Here is a 26,579-nt window from a genome sequence, read left to right as displayed (position 1 = left end):
TCATTTTGCCACATGCAAAGATTTGTTTTGATAATTTGGGGTGCATACAAGCTTTTGTTTTGCCTTTTCATGGTGGGGGTGTTGAGGGTGGGGGTGTTGAGCTGTCACTCTTTCTTCTCTCATTTGTTGCTGTTCAATGCGTTGCTGAACAACAAATGATCGAATTGCCATTCTCTGCATAAACCATGTCCTCCACTAATTAAAGGCAAAGGTATCGCTTGTGTTGTGTTCAAGGTGAAGAACGCCAGTTATTTTATCTGAATGTGCAGCAAAGTTGAGTGATTATGGCAGCCCCACCACCATTTGCCCCCAGTCTGGAAGAGGAAGATTTCCAAACTGAAACCCCCTTGATGCAAATCAGAAGAAGTCCCAGGAATCTTTTGTTCAAGCAGAACCAAAGAAGGAGCAATATCCAAAGTGGAGATAAATACAAAGGTGATAAGGAATTAATGGCACATGAAAGCATGCCTCTTTGCTCTGTGACACGAGCCTTAAATCAAGGGCATCAGTCAGGCATATTGCTGGAAAAAAGAAGGGGGTGATATTTTGAAAGAAAAAAGCATCTAGGGAAGGAATCTGCAGTGGATTGGAGACATGGAGGATGATCATAGCTCAGAAAGCTACACATGACTAGATTGACTCATGACCCAGAAACGGAATGGGGAAACCTGACTTAGGTGGGTTATCCCAGTGACATTGTCCCTTTAAAAGTGGGGGGAGGGCATTTTTTCCCCCACTGATTGTCAGAAATGCAAATGGAAAAATAACTGTCCTGAATTTTATCTGTCCTGAATATTTTATCTGTCCTGAATCTTCCAATATTCAGTCTTCATTGGATGTTTACAGGTTTTCGTGTTATGGGAAGGAGAAAAAAATATTTCTCTACCTACTTTCTCCATGCCACAAATAATTTTATAAACTTCTATCATGTTCCCTCTTACATTTTCTCTTCCAGAAGTAAAAAGCATGGAGACTTCCTGTAGCTTGGGTTTTTTATATACATATAAAAAGATATTGAAAGAAAGGGCCTCAAATACCCTCTGAGTCCAAACAAAATATACAGGCACTTTTCTTCTCAATGTTTGGTGTTTTACTCCACCCATTCAGCCAGAAGGATTCCTGTGCCCCACCCCACCCCCATGATTTAGGCCAGGCATAGGCAAACTCCAGCGCTCCAGATATTTGGGGCTACAATTCCCATCATCCCTGACCACTGTTCCTGTTTGCCTATGCCTGGTTTGCCACTGTTTGCCTATGCCTGGTTTAGGCATTTCTATGGATTACCTCTTCCAACTCAGCTCAGGTGGGTGGCTACCTGGGGAAATGCAGATTGCCATGCAAATTTATTTTTTTAAAAAATAAATGAGTAAATCATAAACTGATGCGGAAATAGGGAAAACTGAACGTTACATTGGAAAGATGACAAGCAGAGTTCTGAAATGAAGTCATGGTTATCATTGCCATCTATGAGGAGCAAATATATTTCCTAAAAGGATGTATGTCATGTTCATTCTGGTTATTTCCTCAATGCTAGCTTGCCTGGCTCTGTGGAAATGGAAGGCAAAAACCAGGCCTTCCTGGTTAAGCCTCAGTGTAGCTCTGCAAACTACAGTGGTCCCAGAGGATAATACCGACCCCGGCGCTGAAATTATTTTTAGTAACTTTAATACTTCCTTCTCTAGACACCTCCACAGGGTACAGCTGGGAAAAGAACAAAGTCAGTTCAGTCTCTTTTTGGATTCATTATTTCCATTTTCAAATAAGTATCTTGTTGCATTCTCCGGGGCAGCTGACAGCAAGAGCCAAAAGCTACAGCTTGAATTTCTCATAAGAGGGGAAATCAATAACCGGGCTGTGACTTAGACACAAGGCACGTAAGCAACCGCTGGATTTCAGGCTTGTATTTTTGGACAAATTCTGTACACTCTTTGTGCAGAATGGATGAGCAGAGAGACCCATTCATAGAATCATAGAATCTTAGAGTTGGGACACCAAGGTCATCTAGTCCAACCCCCTGCAATGCAGGAACCTCAGCTAAAGCATCCATGACAGACGGCCATCCAACCTCTGTTTATAAACCTCCAAGGAAGGAGAGTCCACCACCTCTTGTGGGAGTCTGTTCCACTGCTGAACAGTTCTTACTGTCAGAAAGTTTTTCCGAATCCACCTAACAGTAACCTCGTTCAACCCACATTTTACCAGCTTCCTCACAAGAATATCATGGGGGACTTTGTCAAAAGCCTGCCTGAAATCAAGATACAGTATGTCCACATTTCCCTGATCCACCAAGTTTGTAATTCCATGAAGAAGAAAAAATCAGATTGGTCTGGCATGACTTATTTTTGAGAAACCTATGCTGGATTTTAGTAATCACAGCATCATTTGCTAAATCCTCACAGACCAACGGTTGAATTATCTGTTCTAGGACCTTCCCTGGTATCAATGTCATGCTCACCGGTCGGTAGTTACCTGGGTCTTCCTTTTTCCCTTTTTGGAAGATGGGGACAACATTTGCCCACCTCCTGTCTGTAGGGACCTCACCTGTTCTCCAAGAATTCCCAAAGATAATAGACAAAGGCTCTGAAATTACATCCACAAGCTCCTTTAATACCCTTGGATGCAGCTCATCAGGCCCTGGAGATTTGAATCCATTTAAAGTAGCTAGGTGTTCCCTTACTACCTCTTTTCCTATCTTGGGCTGCAGCTCCCTCCTTACAACATTTATTCTGTTATCATCAGGTTGGGCATCACTTTCCTTTTGGGTGAAGACAGAGGCAAAGTAGGTGTTGAGTAGTTCCGCCTTATTTCTGTCACTCAATAGCATTTCTACTTGTTCCCCACACAGGGGAGCTACCACTTGCTTGCTCTTCCTCTTACTTTGGACATAGTCGAATAAACCTTTTTATTATTATTTTTAACCTCTCTTGCAAGCCTGAGCTCCTTCTGAGCTTTAGCCAGCCTAACTTCCCCCCTGAAACTGTTGGCTACTCATGTATATTCTTCCTTTGTGATTTCCCCTTTCTTAAATTTATTATACATGCCCTTAACTCTCAGTTCATCTGTAACCTCTTTATGAAGCTACACCCATTTCCTCAGATGGCTCCCACTTTTATTTCTCTTTGGTATTGTCTGTGTTTGGGCCTTCAGTATTTCTCCTTTTATAAACTCCCATCCTTCTTGAACTCCCTTCTCACTGAGTATTTCTGACCACGGGATCACATCCAGCAGCTCCTTCAGCTTTTCGAAATTAGCCTTCTTAAAGTCCAGAGTTCACGTCCAACTACACTCAGTTTTGCATGTCAAGGCCCCCAAGCCACCCCCCGGACAATAAAGGCACAAGGACACAGAAATTTAGATTAAATGTTAATGGGCAAAATTTAGGCCACAACTTTATTGGTTACAGAATGTGAGCAGTATTGGCTTAGGTATTGGCATTGATAGACTATATCTGACTCCTGCCCGCCTTGCAGGAAGTCGGGGGGGGGGATGCCAATGTGGATTGACTCGAGCATCCCCTGGGTTCCCGATGGGGTTGTGGCATGGCCCTAGCCCCTCCCCGGGCTTCAGACAAGATCCACACCCCTGTATTCCTTTAGCAGAATACCCTTAAGTATGGAGGGGCAGGCGATGACCTCCCCTCCCCCACACATCACTATTCCAATGCCTAACCACCAAAGTTGTGATGATTGCTACGAGGCAGGCAAAAACCAAGTGGCTGGTGCCAATTTGCCAAGTGTAAAAAGTCCTACCAGGCCCCTCAATGGTGACCAACCAAAGTCCATAGCAAGGCCAATGATGCAGCTTGGAAAAAAGGGGGAGAAGGCAGGAGATCCGCGGTGTGAGGCTAAAAGAGGAAGTCTCAGAGTTGTGCTGAGGCTTAAATTGTCCCCGGCCATGCCCCCCCAGGCGAGCTGATTGGCTACCTGGCATCCTGACGTGACCAGAGTCTCCCCCAGCATGACGTGGGACACCATCCCACCCTGACGCTGAGGGGAGTGGCTAGGGGGCCGGACCGCAACCTGGCCCCACCAGAAAGTGGACCTGATTTCCCTTGCCTCTGTATCTTGAAACCCAGCAGAACATGATTACTTCCTCCCAAGTTTCTGGGTGCTTCCACTTCATCATTCGTTTGCTGCTTTTCCGCAGAATTGTACCCAAAGAGACTCTCAATATGTCAAATGAGCAAGAATATAAACATTACAATTCAAAATATCTCTTTGGAACAATTGCAAATAATCGTAACTTCAAGAGGCAAAATACATCATTAGAAAGGTTAAATCATTGTATATAAAATGGGGCAGATAAACTAACCCAAGATAACAGCTTAAGACTTAATAGGATAGAGAGCAAAGCCTGGTGCAGAAATACAGTGGTATTATGTGGGGCCAGTGGGGTGCAATCCTTTAACAGGGTGCTGCCATAGAAATGGACGGTGCTGGTCCTACCATTAGGCAGAATGAGGCAGATGCCAGAGGGAGGTGGCAGCAACCAGCCCAGCCATTCTTCTCTATCAGAGATCAGAGTCCTGTCATGTCCCACCTAAGCTAGCTTGCATCCCTCAGGTGCACTGGAGGGTGCTATGCCATTGCCATTCTTGACATGAGATGCACCTTCCCATCCTGTCGGCCTCTGTACCTGGAATGTGAGCCTAGCAAATTTACATCCCCAGTGCCAATGCATGGGAAAGGAAGTGCAGCTATCCTTTCAAATCTGCACTTCTCCGAGTGTTGTGTTGCAAAACAGGTGTACAAAAAAAAGTTTTTAACAGAAGAAAGAATGCACGGAAATGCTTGTATTAGTGAAAATAATGTGCAAAGGGGGTAATATTAGGGGAAACTTCCTAGAAAAAGTGTTCCCATTGGGTGAAATACACACGAAGATCTATACAGATTTTCATGTGGATTAGATTTTAAAAGTTAACTGATGTGCAGATGGGGAGAGCCGAAGAGAAGACTGGAAAAATGAGGAACTGAGAACACCAAAATGGACAGAAACCTCCTTCCCTGGCTACCACATCTTAACCCAGGCATGGATCCTTTAAATCTCCAGCTGAAACAAGGGTGATGGGCAGACATGGTCCTCTGTGGCCTTTCCATATAGGTCCCTCTTCACCTGTTGTGTCAAACAGGCTTCCAGGTGTGCTGCATGTGAGGCAGGTGGCTGGAAGCATCATGCACACACCAAAATCGCCAAATGGGGAAAAGGGGGTGCAGTGAAAGAACACTTTCCATGCAACTTGTTATAAGGCTTAAAGCATCCACCTTTCCTCAGGAAAAGAGTCTGGAGAAAATTCTTACTCACCAAACCATCTCTCTCTCTCTCTCTCTCTCTCTCTCTCTCTCTCTCTCTCTCTCTCTCTCTCCCCACCTGCTATTGGGAGCATGGAAGCAGCATTCAAGTACTGAAGTGCCATCTCTGAGGTGCCGTTTTCCTTTCCCTGTTAATTGCAGACAGCAGAGGCTTGTGCCATAGTTTGAAATTAAAAAGAAGGTCATGACATTCTAGGGGGCTTTTTGCCATTTATGAAACTGTCACAGGCCTTTCAAAAGTCAGATACTTGAGTCACTAGGGGGGAAGAAAGCAAAATGTGTATGGGGCTTCTGGGGGAAATTGCCTTAATTTTTTTTTTCATGGTGGAAGTCTTTTATGGCACACTTTGAGACAGCCGAATGGTACCCACAAACGTCAGTAATTGATCCATATAGTCCGGGCTCTCTGACGACTTGCACAGTGTGCAATGCATAGAAAGCAGCTTCCTTGCCTGTGATTACGTTGCTGCCTCCATGCAGAAATCATGTAATGAGGAATCCATGCTGTGAACATCCAACTCTTTCATTGATGGGGATGGCTCTGTCACATTTTTTTTAAAAAGTGACAAATTTGCAGAGAAAGTGTCAAAGCATCCCTCAGCCACAATGCCTGGCAGTTGTCCATGTTGCTATTTGTTAGCAAGCTCTGTGTGGATAAATGGCAGAGGAATCACGTGAGTTGAAGCTGCATTTTCTTCCGTAAGGGTAATGAAGCAAATCATATTTGGAAGGAGGAGGGGGAAAGCAAACTCAAGTTCAAGTGCTTAGTTAAAAATATGGATGGGAAAGAAATTCAAATCTGTTTGCATTCACTCACTTTCAAAAGCAATGGGCAAACTGAAACACAGCCACTCTTTAAAATGTGCACATCTCCACATTTTGCAATGCAGTTATCCAGCCAGGTAACGTGTACATGAATGCATATACAAAGGAAACTGCATATGTTAAAATAAAATAAAATGCATATGTTAGTAAAAATAAAATGCATATGTTATATATATAACATAATGCATATGTTTATATATAACATAAAATGCATATGTTAGTAAAAATAGCATGTAAAAATGCATTATATTAGGGGAAGTAAGCTTTACAAAAAGTATCAGTTGGGCAAAAATTGCATAGATGGATGATATAATAATAATAATAATAATAATAATAATAATAATAATAATAATAATTTATTTATATCCCGCCCATCTGGCTGGCTTTCCCCAGCCACTCTGGGTGGCTTCCAACAGAATATTAAAATACAATAGTCTATTAACCATTAAAAGCTTCCCTAAACAGGGATGCCTTCAGATGTCTTCTAAAAGTCTGGTGGTTGTTTTTCTCTTTGACATCTGATGGGAGGGTGTTCCACAGGGCGGGTGCCACTACCGAGAAGGCCCTCTGCCTGATTCCCTGTAACCTCACTTCTCGCAGCGAGGGAACTGCCAGAAGGCCCTCCACAGATGATAGATATATAAAGATATTCACACTAAATTGTTGGTTAATTTTCATGAGGACTTTTAAAAATGAAAAATCATAAACTGGTGTGCAAATGTGGAGTACTGAATACTGGAAAAATGAGAAGTCAAGAGAAATTAAAATTGACAGTTTTGCCCATTCCTATTTAGTTACAAGTTCTTCTTATGCTCATCTAAACTGGAAAAGTTCAAGGACAGGAGACATCCCAAATGGCTGGTCTCTCAGTTTCAGTGATTTATTGGCCCTGCATCCCTTTCCTTCCCTCCTCTGCCGCAGACTGATGGACCAGTTACAGCGAGGAAGAGCCTCCTGCCCCCCCCCAGGAACTGTTATGACATCGCTTTCTGGGCCAGGGATTGTTTAGAACAGAGAAGGTGGCTATTCAAGGATCTTAAAATGTTACGGCTGTTTGAACAGAGAAAGCACACTTTAATACGGGCAAAAGGTTTATTTTCATCAATGCATGCATTTCCTGACTTTTAAGCAGAACCAGCCTGTTCTTCAAACTATCCCAGACCTGACCTGGCTATCAAACTTTTGGAGGCCCACCCTGAATCCTGATTTGTATGCTTTTCACCTCTATATATTTGGGGATTTGGGTGCTTTGGGATTTTTTGTTTTCTTTCAGACATCCGCAACAGCCATTGTAGTCATCCATTCCTTGAAAATGAAGTGTGTTTGTGTGGGCATTTCAACTGTTTTGTTGTTGTTGTTGTTGTTGCTTCTTTGTTTTTGTTTTGCCCTCTCTTTTCACATCCACAGGAACAGAAATAACAAATCAATCACCCCGAGTAATTCCAGAATATGTACAGGAAACAAGCACAAAATTCAGACAAACATTTTGACCTTTGCTGTTGGAAGCCCATTTTCTCCATTTATGTCCAACTGCTCACTTAGCACACCCACTTTGCTTCTATCCTGCTTTTCTTTAAATATGTGTGGTGAATATTTGGGGGAGAAGGATCTCTCTCTCTCTCTCTCTCTCTCTCTCTCTCTCTCTCTCTCACACACACACACACACACACACACACACAGTATACATATCCTCTTTCAAGCCCCACCCCCCAGGTCAATACACTGTTTGCTTATAACAGCAAGTCACAGCAGTAAGTTTTACTTACTAACTAACTTTGAAAGATTATTTGTGTCTGTGCTTTCACAAAAAGGATTATTATCAAAAATTTACAGGATATTGACGGAGTTGCAGGGTATTGATCTTCTGTAGACATCAAATGGGAAAATAATTCTAGGCATGAACCTCTAATGTATGGTGGTTGCATATCTGTATTGATGGGTTTCATTATTCTATTGAAACCAGTTCTGGAGAAAATTCCTCAAAGCTGTTATATATGTGGTATCATACACCATTAAGAATTCAGTTCATATCAGTCAGTTCATAATGACAGATCTGCAATTCTATCAAGGCAGACTTGAAGCTTATCCAATGGTCACGTGAAGACAGTAGGTTGGCTCCAGGCTAGGAGAGTTACGCATGGCTCCTACTAGAATCAGTGAAACTTATTTAGTCATGATTAACCACATTTATTTCAATGACACCTGGGGACAAACTTGGTCTGGACCTGATTCACTGAGAAATTCTGGAGAGAGATAGCTGTAAGTACAAAACAGAGACTGATTCATTGTATGCCAGCTCCAAGGGTCTTTTGGCGGTTCCCTCACTGCGAGAAGTGAAGCTGCAGGGAACCGGGCAGAGGGCCTTCTCGGTAGTGGCGCCTGCCCTGTGGAACGTCCTGCCCTCAGATGTCAAAGAAATAAACAACTACCTGATGTTTAGAAGACATCTGAAGGCAGCCCTGTTTAGGGAAGTTTTTAATGTTTGACATTTTATCGCTTTTTTATTCTTATTAATATTCTGTTGGGAGCCGCCCAGAGTGGCTGGGAAAACCCAGCCAGATGGGCAGGGTATTTATTATTATTATTATTATTATTATTATTATTATTATTATTATTAATTTGCTTTACCAAGCTCTGGGGCAGGGTGCCACTAAATATACCACTACCTGGAGATGGAGGTGGTGGCCTCCATGTCCTGCTTGTGGACTATCAGAGAAAACTGATTGGGCACTGTGATTGGCCAGAGATTGACTGGCCATCTGCTAATAATTCTTTAGCTGGGATTCCTGCATTTCAGCAGCTGGACTACATGACCCTTTGGTTCCCTTCCAACTCTACAATTCTTTGAACATCACTGGGATACTAACAGTATTTATTTTAAGTCCCCAGCCCACTCCCCCACCCTAACCCTCGAATCATTGCTAAATATTGCTGGCATATTAAGAAAATATAATTGCAATTTGATCATTCTGCAACTCCATATGCATCCTAACTAAATTTGCTATGCTTGATTAGCTTTTTTAAAAAGGGGGGGGAGCTACATTTTAGAACAGATTGTGTTCACTGTATACTGAAGAATTCAATATAACTTAAAAAGAAAAAAGAAAGAAATCCAACTACATTAATCCTTTACAGCAAAAACAATCACCCCTCGTTGCCTGATTCGCGTGGGTTATGGGCAAGAGGAGGTGTGATTGTTTTCCAAAAGGGAAATCCTAGAACTCAGCTAGGATCTAATTTCCCTGCAAGGCAGCATTAAGCCGCTCTCATTTTCCTTGGAGAACTTTCACCAACATCCAGCTTATTTTCTTTGGGGAGGAAGATGCTTTGAGAGTTGATGCTATTATAGTCTCAGAAATAGCGTGTGCTATTAAGCAAGTACCACTTAAATCCTAGGCTGGGCGAAAAGCCAGCTTCTGGGCTTTAATCATCCCGAGCACACCTGCAGCACATAATAATGAGATGTAAAGTCACCCCAAACAATAAACAGGAAGTTTAGGAAATGGGGACTGAGGTAGATGGGGAGCCGCTTGTCTGGAAGCAATTATTTTACAACAGCACGGAAACGATATCCGGAGCACTTTGTATTGCAATGAGATGTAGCCCTGGGTTGTGGGATTAAAGCTGTCATTTTCTAAAATGGCACCTTGCCTGTAGACTGGAGTATCCATCTGCAATAACTGTCCATCTTCTAGCTGCACCCAATTAAAAGCTGCTCTTAATGCAAATGTGAGCCCCAGGTTCACGGTATCTGCATATTACAGCAACTCCCCCAAACCGCTTCGTAACCAAACGCCACCAGTTTGTAGAGAACATTCAAAAATTCTCCGCGTACAGATCTCTTCCTAGATTTTGGAGTTGTGAATTGCAAATAAGGCCTGGCCAATTAGGAATTTTCCGCTGTTATTATTTCAACAGATCTCAATATTGAATTTGAAATTTTGCACTGAAAACCAGGTGAAAACAGGGGCTGTGACAGTGCTTTTTTTCCTGAGGGAATACAGGGGTACGCATACCCCTAAACATTTTGTGAATCTTTGTACTTTTGTCCATTTACTGTATTTATTTTTCCCGATTTGAACTATAAAATGGTGATTTTCTTGAGTCAAAATGAGAGTATCCCTAAACATTTTTTTAGAAGAAAAAAAAAGCACTGGGCTGTGGTAAATTGTGAATTGACAGACTTTTGGACCCACTTCTTTTTGTTAAGGGCCTATCCTTGTACCTAATTACTGGGATTCATGTTTCACAGGTCTAATTTATGTGGTCTCAGAAAGACCACAAAGAAATGAAGCAAATTGAATTAAAGCTAAACTCTTGCTGCTGTAAGGCTTGCAACCTCCTCTGTTTAATATCTTCCTCCCGCAAAAGGTTAAGAATTATTTCTTCCGTAATTTAAGCATCAGTTTACCTTAAAAATGGAGCCTCATCTTGGGGAGTCATCTGCAATTTCCAGCCAGAGTTCACCAGCACATGGGGGTACAATTGATCTGCTCAGCTGTAAGAGAAAGTGGAGTCAATAAACCCTACAGGAGACCATTTCAGTGGCCAGCAGGACAGGGCTCCTATGACTTTCGCTCCAGAATACTTTAGCAACTGAAATCCATCAAAAGAACACAAAGGGTTGGGCAAGAAATAGGATTGAGTGAGACAGAAGATGCCAGCAGGTTATGTAAAAAGGTAAAGGGACCCCTGACCATTAGGTCCAGTCGTGACCGACTCTGGGGTTGCAGCACTTATCTCGCTTTATTGGCCGAGGGAGCCGGCGTACAGCTTCCAGGTCATGTGGCCAGCATGACTAAGCCGCTTCTGGCGAACCAGAGTAGCGCACGGAAACACCATTTACCTTCCCGCCAGAATGGTACCTACCGGTATTTATCTACTTGCACTTTGACGTGCTTTCGAACTGCTAGGTTGGCAGGAGCAGGGACCGATCAATGGGAGCTCACCCCATCACGGGGATTCGAACCGCCGACCTTCTGATCGGCAAGTCCTAGGCTCTGTGGTTTAACCCACAGCGCCACCTGCATCATAAAATGGTTGCAATGCATTGTGGGTGTTCTGAAGCTTCAGTGGGGGACTTGGTGAAAACCACTCCATCTTCTTGTGTTCCAGATCTGCCAAATCTAAACTTTGAACTTTGGACAAAAATGATTGTTAAATGTGTTTTCTGTGGGACATGCAAAATGAAGTAATTATTCAAGCAGTGCATAGTTAAATTATAGAACTCACTCCTCCAGGAGGCACCAATGACCATCAACTTGGATGGCTTTAAAAGCAGATCAGACAATGGCCATGATCTGCCTCCACTGTCAGAGGTAGTCTATCTCTGAGTACCAACCCTGTCAGCAACTGGAGGAGAGAGCATTCATACTCAAATCATGCTTGAGAGTTTCCCTGTGGCGTCTGGGTGGCCATTGTGAGATGCTGGACAAGATGGGTCACTGGCCTGCTTTGGCAAGATGTTCTTACGTTCTTATGTTCCCCAATATCCCAGTTGCATGGGAAGCAAATCTCCAGACTATGTGAAAAAGGCTGAATATTCAGCTCCTCCTTGGCAACACTCAAATTTCTACCTTTAATTGTAGTTTGAATGTTTCCTTTCTTTTTTCTTTTCTTTTAAATGACAAAGAGAGGTAGCAAACATGTCATAACAATCTTAGCATTAAGAATAAACGACGACGGGTGGAGGGGGACAAAGACACATTTTCAATGATTTATTATTAAATTCTTCACTAAAAAACCAGTAAGTTGGATTTTCCTATTAACGCAATTGAGAATGTAATGAGCTTCTTAATTTATGACTTCAGTAAGTTTCTCTGATTTGAATTATAAAACTATCATGCATGCAACATTCTAATTGCCCGAGTGTGTCTGAAGATGACAGTTTGTTTGGTTTTCATTCCGGCATCTAATCTAAATAAATTAACAAATAGCAGACAGTCTCTGCCGCAAGTCATTGTGATATGTGAATAAATGGGTTTGCTTTTTTTTTTAATGGATAGATTCTAAGTTATTAAAATAAGAATAGTAAACGTACCTCTTTCTTAGACCTCAGAGAGTTGTTTTTCTTCATGGATGACAGCCTTGGCATTGTTTTTAGCCACAGGGGTATCCCTAAATCAAAATAGATGAGGAGCATTTTGCAGGAGGTTTCACCCCAAACGGCAGAAGTTGTCCTTCTGCACCCCACTTCAGAAGACCTTAAACAGAACGCAAAAGGAAGCTCACCTGATCCAACATCCTGTTCTCACCATGGACATCCAGGGGTCTGTAAGAAACTCACAAGCAGGATCGGAGAAAGATGGCCCTAAGCAGCAGCCATAGGTGTGGTGGTGCTGTTGATGAATGAAGAAGTGGAAGAGAAGGGGGATGGAGATTTACTCAGAACAACACTATTATTCCATGGGGCTGCATTCCCAAGCCTCTCTCTGTAAATACTGGATAAAAGCAGATGGTAAGGACTTTTCCTTGTCTTATCCATTCCTGGCAACCTGCCATGGGGGTTGGTTCCTAAACTGCCCACACCAGATTGGGGGCCATCAGTGCCTCCTGTGGGAGCAAGAGCCCTACTGTAGTCAGGGCCATTCTTAGCATTAGGCATATTGTGACAAGCGCCTCAGGTGGAAGAAGCTTGGGGTGGGGCAATTACAGCTGCCCCCTGACTCCTCCTCCTGCTGAGTTCCTGGCCATTCCCCTCTGTTGGAAGAGACGTGTTGCACAGTCTGCCCTCCCTCAGTCTGCTTGTGATACAATTTTCTAGTACTGAAGTAAGATTCAATTGTCATCTCAATCAGCTTCTGTACACGGAATGGAGGAAGCCATCTTTTTTGGATTTGTTTACAGTGGTACCTCAGGGTACATACGCTTCAGGTTACAGACTCCGCTAACCCAGAAATAGTGCTTCAGGTTAAGAACTTTGCTTCAGGATGGGAACAGAAATCGTGCTTTGGCAGTGCGGCAGCAGCAGGAGGCCCCATTAGCTAAAGTGGTGCTTCAGGTTAAGAACAGTTTCAGGTTAAGAACGGACCTCTGGAACGAATTAAGTACTTAACCCGAGGTAGCACTGCATTGTAATGTAGCATATAAAAAAAAAACTTCCTTATTTTTCCATTTCAAAAATATATATGGGGTGGGTGTGTCATCTTGTCCTTTGCCTCAGATGGGGAAATGGCTTGGTGTGGCCCTGCATGGATACGGCCAAAGGTCCATCTAGTCCAGCATCCTGCTTTTCACAATGGCCAGCTTGATGCTTCTGGGAAACTCACAAGTAGGGAAGGAGGGCAGTTACCTTACTGAGGGCAACAGGCCCTTCCCTGTTGTACATCCTCAAGCATCCGGTGTTCTGAGGTCTGTGCCATCTTTGAACAAGGGCACCTCAATTAGCAAAAAGCTTGTTGGCAGCTATTCGGGCTAATAGCTTGTGCGTAGACCCCTCTTCCTCCCTTGGTTTGCCTCATCAGCTCTTAAGCTGGTGATAGTCTTGTGACAGTTTCATGGCTGCTCTTGTAATCCCCTCTAATTTCCCTCAGGGTTCAGTCAAGAAGGAACAATATGAACACAGCTTTAGACCAAATGAACATGTTTATCCATCAAAATGGATGCAGCAGACCCTCAAAGTGTCCCTGTTTTTCAGGGACAGTCCCGGATTTGCAGAAGCTGTACACCTGCTTGCTGGGGCTGATGGGAGTTGTAGTCCAAAGCATCTGAAACGCACCAAGTTGGCAAAGGCGGCTTTAATGCTTCTGAGATTACCCCAAGACCCCCTCTGCCCCATCACTTTCCACAGCTAAGCTTCTGGTGCTGCTGATCCGAATGGCTCTTTCCTTGCCACAGACCAATGACTGTCCCTTTTTTAGAGGACAGTATAATGGCATTTGTCAAGAGCAAACTGTGGTGAATATCAGGCCTCCTGCCCCTACGTAGGCAGAGAGCGAGCCGGCAACCTGAGGTGGCCAGATCAGAGGGAGAGGAAACCACTGTGTCTAACAATGCAATTTGTCACTGCCTAGACTCGCTGGCGATGTGGGATTATAAAAGAGTACATCCAAAAGGTTAAGGATTTGTCTGCAGCATTGGAAAGTGATATCAAATTGAGATCGCTTGGGGGAAATAAACATTCACGGCTGTGAGGAAAAGGAGCAGGTTTTTTGCTACCGCCAGTTACATCACCACTTGTCCTTGTTATGAGTGTCCATCTGCATACCCACAGTTGAATGCTTGGGGAGGGGCTGATCTGGTGTCCGTGGGTGGCCTGCGCTTGGCTTGTGGAGCGTCATGGCAGGCCAGGAAGAGTCTCATTCAAATCTCATCTCAGACACAAGGAGGGATGAACGGATCTGCCAATTTCAGTTTCTCATCAGTTTGCAATTTGTTTATTCAAAAAATGTCCCCAGGGTTCAGTTTGCAGAACTGGCACTGTTGTGGATGCCACATAATTCTCATGTCACACTTGTAAAAAATCAACCTTTTTCTGTGGCAACATCTATACTTTGGAACTCCCTGCCTATTGACACCACGCAGGCACTTTCACTGTACTCTTTTCTGCGCCTGCTAAAAATGTTCCTGTTTAGGCAAGCTTACCCAGATATGTGGAATGTTTACATGTGTTTTAATCCCTTTTTAGTTTATGATTGATTTTAAGTATTTGTTCAGTATTTAAAATAATTAATTTAACTTTTTTTACTGAGATATCTAATTGTTTTATTCTATTTGTAAACCGTTTTGAGATTTGTTGTTTTTTTTAACATAAAAGAGCAGAATATAAATTTTATAGAATACTAGAAAGAAAGAAAGAAAGAAAGAAAGAAAGAAAGAAAGAAAGAAAGAAAGTCTTTTAGAGCACTTTTTTCCTAATAAAGTGGTATCTCTGGTTGCGAACAGGATCCATTCCAGAGGCCTGTTCGCAACATGAAAAGAACTCCACCTGCATCTGCGCATACGCGGGTAGCGGTTCGCCGCTTCTGCATATGCACATGAAGTCATTTTGCACTTCTGTGCATGCACGAGCGGCAAAACCCAGAAGTAACCCTTTCTGGTACTTCCAGGTCACCACGGGACATAACCTGAAAGAATGTAACATGAAGGGGACGTAACATGAGGTATGCCTGTATACACATTTTTAGTTGCCATGTTGCCAAATGTACATACACGTTTCAGCAAGTTCTGCTAATATACTGCATTTTGGGTGTTACAGTAATGTGCATTTTTGTACACAATACTTGGCTGGAAAACTATTTCTAAGTTTGGAGACATGCACATTTTAAAGGACGGCGGTGCTTCTGTTTGCATGTTGTTTCAGACTGTGGTAATTAGGCAAACTCACCTATAAATGCGAACCGAATCCAATTTCTACCCCAGACCTACCTGTGAGATGCATCTGTCTCACTCATTATTTACTTTCAGGAGGAATCTGAAAAACATTCCTGCCTACCTAGTCTTTTGATGCCTGGATGATATTGTTCTTGGCAACCCTGAAATTACTGAATGAGAGAGCAGTTTTAACGTATTCTTAGAATGTTTCTGTTTTTGGAATGTTTTTCATTATGTTGTTATTGATATGTTTGCCACCCTGGGGTCCTTTGGGAGTAAGGGTGAGGTATAAAATTTTGGGTGGTTACAATTAGTTACAGTGGTACCTCGGTTTTCGAACATCTCTGTTGACAAACATGTTGGTTTTTGAACGGCATAAACCCAGAAGTAAATGCTTCAGTTTTCAAACATGCCTCAGAAGTTGAACATGCCACATGGCTCCACCTGAATACAAACTCTGAGGCCTAGCTCTCGGCTATTGAGTTTTCGGTTTTCAAATGTTTCAGAACTTGAACAGTCTTCCAGAATGGATTACATTCAAAAACCAAGGTACCACTGTAGTTAGTTAGTTAGTTAGTTAGTTAGTTAGTTAGTTAGTTAGTTAGTTAGTTTAAAAATATTTCCACACCGCTATCCATTAAAAATATCACAGTGGATTACAACAATAGTACATGAAACCATACAATAAAAACCATATTAAATAGTTAAAATAAGAAATTGACTAACTACTATGGAAAGGTCTTCTCAATCCTGCTTAGGTCTGACAGAATATAAATGTTTTCAGCAGGAATTTAAATATTGGAATTGAAGGTGCCTGCTGGATCTCTATTGACAGAGCATACCTTCTAACATATTGAGTCCCAAAATCAGGACACACGTCTTCCTGCCCATGCTCCTGCACGAGTCATGTGACCAGCGCAAGATCACAGAGCCCAAAAGTTGTGCTTTCTCTCAGGGCCACACTGCACAATACACTTTTTTCGAAGGGGAGCACTTTTTCAGGGTGAGATCTCAGCACAAAACTGTGCAAGATCACAGCACCCAAAATGGCTGTGGTGCTCTCATGTGAGGAAACAGGATATCCCATTTGTCCCCAGGATACTTGTGGGGTATATAGAGTATTCCACAATACTGGGCACTTTCCCCTAGTAGACACACCTCTGTACACATTTTTTTCATTGCAAAACTAGTTTGTGAAAGCCATAGAACTTTGAACGATATCTGAATTTTGGTTTAGGTATGGTTTTGGGAAGTGCGAATTACGTAAGCTTGCGTTTGAATGCAAACCAAATTCATCTCTATGAGCCACGTGCTGATGAGAAAGCTTTAGCCAATCTCCTATCTCTCAGCCTGAGCCTAGGCAATCTGAACTATTATTTTTTTAATTGAGCATCATTACATTTTTACCTTGCAATTCCATCAAGGAGCTCAGCCTTTCGCTCATAGACTCCCTCCACTACTTTACCCTCACGACAACAATATAAGTCAGTCAGAAAGACTATGGCTGGCCAAGGCCATGCAGTCAACTTACTGGCTAAGCAGGGATTTGAACCCAGGTCCCCTCTGCTGTAAGTCCAACAAGCCGGTGTACTGTAAGAGCTCTCTTGAGGCAGAGAGAGCAACAATAGTGGTCTTCCTTACAGCACCGTTGTGAAGATTGCTTAGATAACATACCTGAAACACTAGGTATGTCTATGGCCAGGGAGGCCTTCTAAACTTGGAGGAATCGGTATGGTTTGTGGGGATTGCTGAATGCAGCAGAATGACGAGCCCCCTCTACTTGCGATACAAAAAATTTATTTTATTTATATATTTTAAAAGCTCATAGTTGGCTGTACGGGTAAGCTGAGCTGTCGTCAGCATTTTCCTTTTTATATCCACCTAATGACATTTTAAAGAGCTGTAGATCTGCAAAAATCAATAAAGAAATAATGGGCTACAAGTGAAAGCATAAACCCACTTGGCGCCTTCAGATGCAGGCCGTTAAAGTAATTTGAGCACATTACCAAAAGTTGACTGTAACCGCAGATCAAAACTCAATGCAATTCATCCCGCCTGGGGGGCGAGGGGCAGTTGTCGTTTTTTCCTATGGACAGCACTGCTGCTGAGCTGCCTTTTCTGTTGGAAGTGTTGGGATGCAGCTCATCTTGTATTAAGGCTGGTGGGTTTGCATGGGCGAAAGGTGGATAGCGAGTGGAACCTCCAAGATTCCTAGACCTAACCAGTGCTGACCTTCCTTCTGACCTCATTTCCTGCTGACCTCATTTCTAGCTCCTCCCTTCTTTGTCCTACCACAAGAGAGGAGACATCTCTGTTGAGATCATGGACCAAACATAGTCCCCTGCTTCGCCAACTTAGACAGAACTAGGAACTCTTTGCATAACTCTTAGGTCAGCTTCCAGGGCTGGGCCTGTTGCCTAGGGAAAAATTCTTCTTATACTAAGTTGTGGCTCTTTTGAAGATTTGCCCCAGTAGGATTTACCTCCTCCTTTAACCCCTCAACTGAACCACCAATCAATCAACAAAGCAGGCATTTCTTTATATTTGGGAATAGCCAGGATAACCAGGTCAAATAGATTTGTGACAACTAAGGAACATGTAGAGCTTGGAATGATGCATGACAGCAATGCATTGGACATAGAGCTGCTTTTGAAGACAGCCCAGAAACTAGGAATAGCCAAATCTCTTGATTTTGGTTTATGACAGTTCCTCGTTTTTCAAGTGGAAATTCATAGGCATTTCTGTGTCTCACGAGGCTTTCAAGAGCATTGTGCTCAGACTCACTCTCCAGGTGAATTACCCATTCAGTCAATAAGAGACATCAAGACAGATATATAAGTGTTCAAGCTGGCCAAACTCATAACAGCAGTACTGTCAGGGTTCAGCCCTGTCCAGACTTCAAACTATCTCATGAGCCTTTTGTGGGCAAAAGGCAGCATAGAAATAAATTACAGGCAACTCTCAATTTACACGGGGGTTACGGTTTCGGGATAGTGCATAAGGCCGAAATCATGTATGGTCAAAACACATTGGGAGTCAGTGGTGGGTGAGATTGCCAAATGTGTGGGTTTTTCCTTGATGCCCATCCCCTGTTTGCCCACTTTTATTTTATTTTTTAATTTGCCAAATTCATAAAGCTGAATGTGCACAAGTTAAATGTGCATTAAGTTGTGAATTGCCTGAGTAACGAGTAAGAAATTGAAGCAGGTGGCAAGGGATGGACCTCCAGCATCTATATCAGTTCGCAGTCTGAGCTGCTTCACTGCTAAAGCAACGTCTCATTCAGAGTTTCTCCATGCCACACTTTCCAGTTGACACTTCCTTCATTTGGTGAAGCTGCCTGTGGTCTTTGCAAACATGCCATAATAAATTTGCTAGTCTTTATGATGCTACAAGATTATTATTTTTGCTGCAAACAATAGTTTTATTGAGCCAGTGTGGTGTAGTGGTTAAGAGCGGTGGACTCGTAATCTGGTGAACCGGGTTCGCATCCCCGCTCCTCCACATGCAGCTGCTGGGTGACCTTGGGCTAGTCACACTTCTCTGAAGTCTCTCAGCCCCACTCACCTCACAGAGTGTTTGTTGTGGGGGAGAAAGGGAAAGGAGATTTTTAGCCGCTTTGAGACTCCTTAGGGAAGTGATAAAGTGGGATATCAAATCCAAACTCCTCCTCCTCCTCCTCCTCTTCTTCTTCTTCTTGCTTTTAGTTTGCTAAATTTGAAATCTTTTCTATTTTATCTTTTTTCTTCTCTTATCTTATTGTACATCACTTCGGTAACTTTCCCTGTGAAGCAGTTTATCAATCTGCAAAGATGACAAATACCTCATAACTGAATTTTATGGGGAGGGGAATATATTCCATTTGGAACACTCATCCTCATGTTACCCAGAAAGCAGAATTCTTTCCATTTTGATTCTAGTTCTATGTCTATGAAAACTTACTTTATGCTGGATTTGAAAGCTGCTCTGCAACATTAAACAAGAAAAGTTCTAAAAACTGGCACCAAAACCAAGTATTCTACCAAGCAGAGAGAAGATTTGGAGTCTTTTCCCCAAGACCACAGTTGGGGAAAGAAGAAATGTGCCTGTTTCATAGATATAGCTGAAGAAGTCATAAATTATCAATCCAAGCTAACAGCTAAGCTGGTTTTGGAAAACAAAGATGCTCATTTGATTTCAATTAAGGAGGAGCAGGAATTGTTCTCTTAGGAGAATTGCAAAGAAAATTCATGCTTTGTACAATCACTTTCTCATTTCCTGTGATCAAACTATTTAAATTTAAATTGGTGGGGAGGGGACAAATTATTGATTCCTTGTATGCAAGTCCTGTACATCTTGATGTATGTGGGGGCCTCCTATTTAAGGCATTCTCCAGGAGCTTTCTAGGAATACTGACATATATAAACAAGCATTCAAAAAAAGCAACTGGCTGGTTTTCCCTAGGTGATTTCTTGTTTTTAGTTTGCAGAGCTTGGCAATCACGTCTGAAGTTCCTGACAGTCATTACAAGGCTCACCCATGTGGCATTTGCCCAACACATTGCTGTCAACTGGGTGGTTATTACCGTCTTATTACTATAGGGGAAATTTGACATCTTTTTGCTAGTAAATTTCTGTATTTGAATTTGCCATAACTCAGATGCAAGGAGAACTAGCAAATGCATTCACAAAGAGGTTGGTCACAGTTTTACTATCTCTGTATCACATGTTTAGAATGGTACTTTCCAACAACAATCAAGTTATTCTTCTAGCAATTTAAATAGCACTGGCAATGAACACGACTGCACATGTGCCCCAACTCCCCCAAAATTCAGGACAGATAAAAGAAAGTCTGTCTTCAAGCAGTGCATAGTTAAACTATGGAACTGGATTCCACCGGAGGCAATGATGGCCACCAACTTGGATGGCTTTGAAAGAGGACTAAACAAATTCATGGAGGCTGTCAGTGGCTACTAGCTATGATGAAAGCTATGCCATTCTGCACTGTGGAAGGCAGTAGGTCTCTGACGACCAGTTGCTGGAAACCAGAGGAGGTGAGAGTGCTGTTGTGCTTGAGTCCTGCTCTTGGTTTTCTCACAGGCCTGTGGTTGGCTACTGTGAGGACAGAATGTTGGCCTGATCTAACAGGATCTTCTTGTGTTCTTAGAAAGATCTACTTCAGTCAGTATAGCCCTGTATGTAGCAACACAGTCATATAAAAACTTTATTAGGCCTAGTCTAGACAGGTTCAGATTCATTCAGTGTAGACAAGTAACTCATCTCATAATACAGTGGAACCTTGGGTTACGTACCGTCCTTCTTACAAACGCTTCGGGTAACAAGCTCCGCCAACCCGGAAGTAGGTCTCCTGGTGGCAAACTTTGCCTCAGGATGTGAGTGAAAGTCATGCGCTGGTGGTGCGGTGGCAGCAGGAGGTGAAAGCACGCCTCAGGTTAAGAACGGTTTCAGGTTAAGAAAGGACCTCCAGAACGAATTAAGTTCATAACCGGAAGTGCCACTGTAAAAACTTTAGGTGGCAGAGAGAAAGTTTCAATGTTCCTCATAGAACAGGAAGTTCTCCATCCATAAATAATAGCATTCCAGGTAGAATCACATCATGGTAAACTGCTTTGATGTTATTTTTTATGAATTTAGGTCTAAGAGAGAGAGAGAGAGAGAGAGAGTAGCTTTGGTATAAAACCAAAGAAACAAACATTGATATGCAAACATCCGTAATTAAAATACACATTACAGCAATCCCCTTAGAATGCTAAAATATAAACATCCATAATTAAAATATGTAGTGAAACAATCCCGTTAAAACAAGACAGCAATTAAATTATTTACATTATTTATATAAATGATTTACACAAGGGGTTTCAAGATATTCTTCTGAAGGACTATGAGGTGAAATGTACACACATACAAAAAACGTTCTGAAAATGCTTTTTTAAAAGTGTTTTTTAAAATACATTGAATTTTCCATAAGGCTTACCATCTAGTGTCGCATTGTATATTGCACTTATAACACACTTAAAACGTTTTATTTGCAGCTCTATAGCTGAGTCCTGAGTTTCACAGCTCTTAACATTCAGAGCAATACGCTTATTCACTTTTTGCACACCCATTTCAATACCATTTTATACATTGTGTGAGCAGTGTACATCTCCCTTGCATTTCCTGAAATTTTATTTATTTATGTATTTCACAAGCTTTATATACTGCTTGATTACATTTTTAAAAAAAACCTCGAAGTGCTTTACAGAAACTGTTCTACCCAGGTATTATGCATTACTCCAGGAGTGGGGAAGCTTTGGCCCTCCAGAGATGTTGTTGAACTACAACTCCCATCAGCCCCTGCAGCAAGCATGTTTTCATTGTGATCATAGATGATGATAGATTAGATAGATATAGATGATATAGATAGATAGATAGATAGATAGATAGATAGATAGATAGATAGATAGATGATAGATAGATAGATAGATAGATAGATGATAGATAGATAGATATAGATGATAGATGATAGATAGATGATGATAGATAGATAGATGATAGATAGATAGATAGATAGATAGATAGATAGATAGATGATTGATAGATCGATAGATAGATGATAGATAGATAGATTGATAGATGATAGATAGATAGATAGATAGATAGATAGATAGATAGATAGATAGATAGATGATAGATAGATAGATGATAGATAGATAGATAGATAGATAGATAGATAGATAGATAGAGATAGAGATAGATAGATAGATAGAGATAGATAGATAGATAGATAGATAGATAGATAGATAGATAGATAGATAGATGATAGATAGACCATTAGCATTTAATTGCATTTAATTGTGTTTGTTTTCTTTGTCTTTACCTATAAGTTTCCTTGAGTCCCTGTCTAGGGTAAAAGTGGGATATGAATAAATATACAGTGGTACCTTGGTTCTCGAATGGCTTAGTTGTTGAACAAATCAGCTCCCAAACACTGCCAACCTGGAAGTAAGTGTTCTGGTTTGTGAACATTTTTCGGAAGCCGAACATCCAACGCAACTTCCACTAGAGTGCAGGAAGCTCCTGCAGCCGATCAGAAGCTGCACCTTGGTTTTCGAACCATTTCAGGAGTCGAATGGACTCCTGGAACAGATTAAGTTCGAGAACCAAGGTACCACTGTAATAATAACAACAACATCTGGAGGGCCAGACATTCCCCACACCTTCTCCACCCCGAGTCAAATCCTGCCCCCAACACTCATTTATTTATTTTACATCCTGAAGCCATGGAAGCAGTATACAAAAAGATTATAATCATAAATATAATAAAGATCAATTGTTTAAAACAAATGAGGAAAAAACATCAAAATTGGAAGTTCTAAAATAGCAACACCCATCTCTACAAATGCTAAAAACTATAAAACTATTTCTAACGTAAGAACATTAGGAGAGCCCGCTGGATCAGCCCAAAGGAGGCTCATTAAGTCCAGCATCCTGTTCTGACAGTGGCCAACCAAATGTCTCCATGGGAAACCTGCAAGCAGACCTTAGCCCAAGAGCCCTCTCCCCTCCTGTGGCTTCCAGCAACTGGTATTCAAAAGCATTGCTGCCTTACTATAGAAGCAGAGCATAGTGGTTGATGCTAGTACCTGTTGATCTCCTTATATTCCATGATTCTACCCAATCCTTTTAAAGCCATCCATACTGGTGTCCATCACTGCCTCCTGTGGGAGCGAGTTCCCTAGTTTAATTATGCACTAAGTGAAGAATGACTTTCTTTTATCTGTCCTGTCTTTTATCTTTCACATCAACAGTTGTACAATTGATATTCAGTAAGTGGCTGGGTCACACTTCAGGGAAATCCTGCTTAAGCAATCTTCTTCAGTAGGTGCCGAAACATCGCATTTATCCCCACATGCACCAGCATGGTCCTCTCGGCTCCCTCCTTCCTCCCTTGCAGAAGATGCTCTGAAGTGCCCCATTAAAAGCATTCCGCTGAACATGCTTAGAATCAGATAGCAAAGCTGGTTCCTGGTCATGGGGAAGCTTGTAAGTGTAGTCAGCTTGGACTTAGATGCTTTCTTCTGTGGGGTGGGACTAGTCCTGCACCACGTATTCCTGTTGTCATTGCTTGCTCAAGCATCATGCTCAGATCCAATCCTGTACAGTCCTCACTCACCCCTTTCTGTAGACATTTTGGCACCTGAGGTGAACCACAAAATGGTGTCCCCCCTCCCCAACAAGGAAGAAGGGGTGCGTGAAGATCTACATCAGGAACAAGAGGGGAAGAAAAATCGACATCTTTGTGGATCCTGTGGGTCCTGCTACCTGAGGCTCTGCCTTTCTCGCTTTGATATGGTTTATTTGCTTCCAGAGCAACCAACCCATGCCTCCACCAACTTGGGGGGCATTAAAAGAAAACTGGACAAATTCATGAAGGAATGGTAGCTATCAGTGGCTACTAGCCATGATGACTATGCTCAGCCTCCAAGGTCAGAGGCAGCAATGCTGTCTTAAGCTTCCTTGTAGGCATCCGGTTGGCCAGACTGGATGCCGGACTAGATGGGCCAGTGGCCAGACCCAGTAGGGTCATCTTATGTTCTTGTGTTCTCCTTGTCGCTGTATGTTAGGCATTCCAGAGCAGCTGAAGCCAAGGCAACATGGTACACTTGTTTTCAATGTGATATTGACCACAAGGTAACAAGACCACAACTTGTGTTGGGTCAAAGAGAAAAAGAATGACAGGGGGAAGTACATCGCAAAGATGTGGACTGTATTGACTGGCAAATGCAAGAGAAAATATTTATCAATAAACCTAATTGATGCACTGTAAGTAAAGGAACATTATAGATTAAATGTGTTGGGAACAGAACATGAAGGTTAGTCTATCACAATTCGACGCGCTGTCTAATTCTGATCCCTCTAACAACATCAAAATTAACCTGTGTGTATCCTTTACTGTATATCAGAAAGCATAAAGTAGGGTAGCAACCCATTTTACTCTGCAACTTGGGCCAAAGATAGAGTTCTACTTATTTCTTAAAACCGGAACATTCACACTGTCCCTGAAAGCAATCAATTCTGAGCTGGCTGCTAAGTCAACCGTTGCAAACCAGTGAAAATGGTGAGCACATCCTGCAAGAGATTATTGGCTTGTAGTCAACATTGCAAGTAACCCTAATCAAGGAAAAGCTGAGGGTTGATAGAAGGAGGATATCCAGGTTTTTTCCTATTATTATTATTCATATTCATATTATTAAATTTATTCCCAGCAGGTCTCATGTTGGGTTACAACAACTGAAAATTGAAAACAGTTGGAACAGAATACAGTCACCAAGGATTGGGTGGCTACTGAAAACACATCTTAGACTGATAACCAGACACAGCTCCTTAGGTACACAAGATACAGGCATCTTGTTCCTGGCAAAGAGAGAACAGACGCAGCAAATCTCTATTTGACAATATTAAACCCAGAAACCTTAGCACAGTCTCTGCCAACCAACAGCTCCCATCAACTACAGCCAGCACTGTCTTGCTGTTGTCAAGCATTCTGCATGAGGGATTCCCTCCTGCAAAGCTTGACAGAGATGCAAAGTGATATTGTTGAAAAGCTGATGCAGATAGGTGTTGATTGACTTCTCTGAGCTGCAAGCTTAGGGGGCTTGTGATGCGTACCTAAAAGGAGAATGAGAGCTTTACAAGTCCCATATTCTTCTCTGACTTGGATTAAAATCTGAGCCTTAGAAGAATACCCAATTTGCCCTCCAAGCCACCAAACTTCACTCTCCAGCCATGGCTGGCCTTACCATTAGGAGGAGTGAGGCATCCCTGGAGAACCCTTGAAAGGGAGGTAGATCGCTGGAGAATACTTGAAGGGAAGAGAGCCCCACCCTGCGTTCTAAGTCATCCTGGGTGACCTGTACCATCTATTTTTAAATAAATCCCAGGCACTAATTGTCTCTCAGAAATAGCTCAGACACAACTCCTCCCTCCAGAAGATTTTGTAAGTCTTCAGAGAGTCTGACTGAGCAGCAGTCGGTGTCCAGGACTTGCTCAAAAAGTAGAGTTGCATTTAAAAACACTCTGTACGTATGCACAGGTTGTTGTTTTAAATTCCAGGCAGTAGACGATTAATACCACACCAGGGCATTACAAGCTGAGCAAATTCGTATTTCAAACATAATGAGGTTTAGAAACTTTTATTTTAAAGCAAAACAAAAAATGCTTGCCATGTCACTTGGGCAGCAGAGCTGTGATACACCAAGGTCTCTCTTCCTCGGTGCTGGGCTCCAGGTTTGCAATCATACATTATTAGGTAGGTACTGAAAAGTGGTTGCCTCATGAGCACCACGTTGCCACAATCAGCCTTAAGGTTTAATCAATATTCCATCGCATACCATGAGGAGGTATTTTTTAAAAGTAGCAATATTGAATTGCCTTGTGTAAAATACACACACGACTAATGGAGTGCTTCATCTTTTAAAGAAATATCTCTGCCTAGGAAGAATGTCTGACTGGTAATATAGTGTAGCAATGCAAATGGCGTTCGGGAGTAGCATGCAAGAACAGAGCTTCTGCAGGTAGGAGCAGTACAAACAGCCATTACCATAATTACCATACAGTGACCAACATAATAAAATGTGAAAGCCATGTTACTTTTCTATAATGTGGAGGGGCAGGGAGCCTTCACAGGCACCCGGAGACTAAATTTTACAGGCTTTTGGCTGTGAAATGGGCATAGGCTTTCATCCGCAACAACCTATTTAATCAGATGTGAAGTTGTAACTGGGGGAAGTGTGTGTGCTTGCCACTTATAGAGTATCTCAGAGCAGGAATGGACAAGATTTTTTCCATCAATAATCGCTTGGTGATAAGTAGTGGAGAGAGGGACAGTTTTCTTTCTCTCTAAAATGGGTCCTATCATTTTCCCATATTGCCTGTGTGAGACGTAGAGAATTCATAGTGTTTTCATGTCAGAGAGGGAACCTTTGCACTGGCCAGGACTTCCAAATTCACAGCTCCTTCCTCAAAGAAGGAGAATCCGAGAGTGACTGTCTAAACTATGGGTAGGCAAATTAAGGCCCGGGGGCCGTATCCAGCCCAATCGCCTTCTAAATCTGCCCCGCGGACAGTCTGGGAATCAGCATGTTTTTACATG

General features: G+C 42.3%; 1 protein-coding gene and 1 long non-coding RNA gene across 2 annotated transcripts in view; one reads left to right on the top strand and one right to left on the bottom strand.

Annotated features, from left to right (window-relative positions):
- Positions 1-26,579, top strand: part of CHST8 (carbohydrate sulfotransferase 8) — a 240,808-nt gene that overhangs the window by 192,527 nt on the left and 21,702 nt on the right. The gene's annotated exons all lie outside the window — the stretch shown is intronic.
- Positions 5,900-12,260, bottom strand: LOC310850299. The gene is made up of 3 exons (XR_014567288.1): positions 12,175-12,260; positions 10,546-10,632; positions 5,900-5,955 (listed from the first exon to the last, which is right to left on the bottom strand). It is a non-coding gene; the product is annotated as an uncharacterized lncRNA (long non-coding RNA).

This window comes from Podarcis gaigeae (assembly GCF_964106915.1).
Source record: "Podarcis gaigeae genome assembly, chromosome: 8".
NCBI classification, from domain to species: Eukaryota; Metazoa; Chordata; class Lepidosauria; order Squamata; family Lacertidae; genus Podarcis; species Podarcis gaigeae.
Note: the sequence above shows the minus strand (reverse complement) of the source record. Positions and strands in the feature narration are given on the sequence as shown.